General features: G+C 45.0%; 1 pseudogene; it reads right to left on the reverse strand.

Moving 5' to 3' along the window:
• On the reverse strand, positions 464 to 667 carry LOC102190224 (annotated as a pseudogene).

Raw genomic sequence — 884 nt, forward strand, 5'->3', positions numbered from 1 at the left:
CAACAAGTAAAATCATTTGAACAGAACAGTGGCATTGTGATTAAACTTGCATTTTACAGGGAATTCTCTGGCCATCCAGTAGTTAGGACACCATGCTCTCACTGCTAGAAGTCTAGGTCCTATCCTCAGTCAAGGAACTGGGATCCCACATGCCCTGAGGCTAAAAAAACAACCCTACATTTTATAGCTTTCAGGACACCTTGCACCAGCTTGGTTTTTACTCTAGGTTTCACTGTTGTCCCATTCAGCTATTTGTTTCACCAACAGCAAGACAGGCAGATGAGGGGGTTGGCCTGCCTTTCAGTGCCAGCAGTTCTTCATTCTTTGGTGTGAAAAGGGACAGTGTTGTCACTTAAACTTGACCCAATCTCTTTGCATCAAATGAAGGAAAACAGTTATAAGAAGTCAAACAAGAAGGCAATGCTTGTGGAATGTACAGTTCGTATTGGTGGCTCCTGCCTTGTTATGACTCTCCTGCTTGCTTCTCCTGTTCAAGCATTTCCTTTGCAGACAGAGGATTTTTCTTTCTTGTGCTTCTCTCTTCTTCAGGTTTGATTTGTTGGATTTCTCAAGGTCAGCCATACCAAGTTTGTCGGACATGGTTTCAGAGGAAGCAGAGCAAGGTATATGAGTGAGTGGAGTCTGGTTTGAGCAGTGGCTGCCCAGAGTCTTAGTCTGGTTAAGTTGGACCCAGTCTAGCTCCAGCCAGCATTTCCCACTGTGGAATCTGGGGAGAGTCTGGGAAGAATGGGGAAAGCTTCCAAACAAATTGGAAATGGTGGCAAGCCAATTAGATCAGGACCCTGATGTAAAGATGGTGGAGCTCAGAACTGAGAGGAATTTATCCATGGCCTTTGGACATGGCAGGAAAGACAGAGAACTCT

This window comes from Capra hircus, chromosome 8, assembly GCF_001704415.2.
Source record: "Capra hircus breed San Clemente chromosome 8, ASM170441v1, whole genome shotgun sequence".
Lineage (NCBI taxonomy): Eukaryota > Metazoa > Chordata > Mammalia > Artiodactyla > Bovidae > Capra > Capra hircus.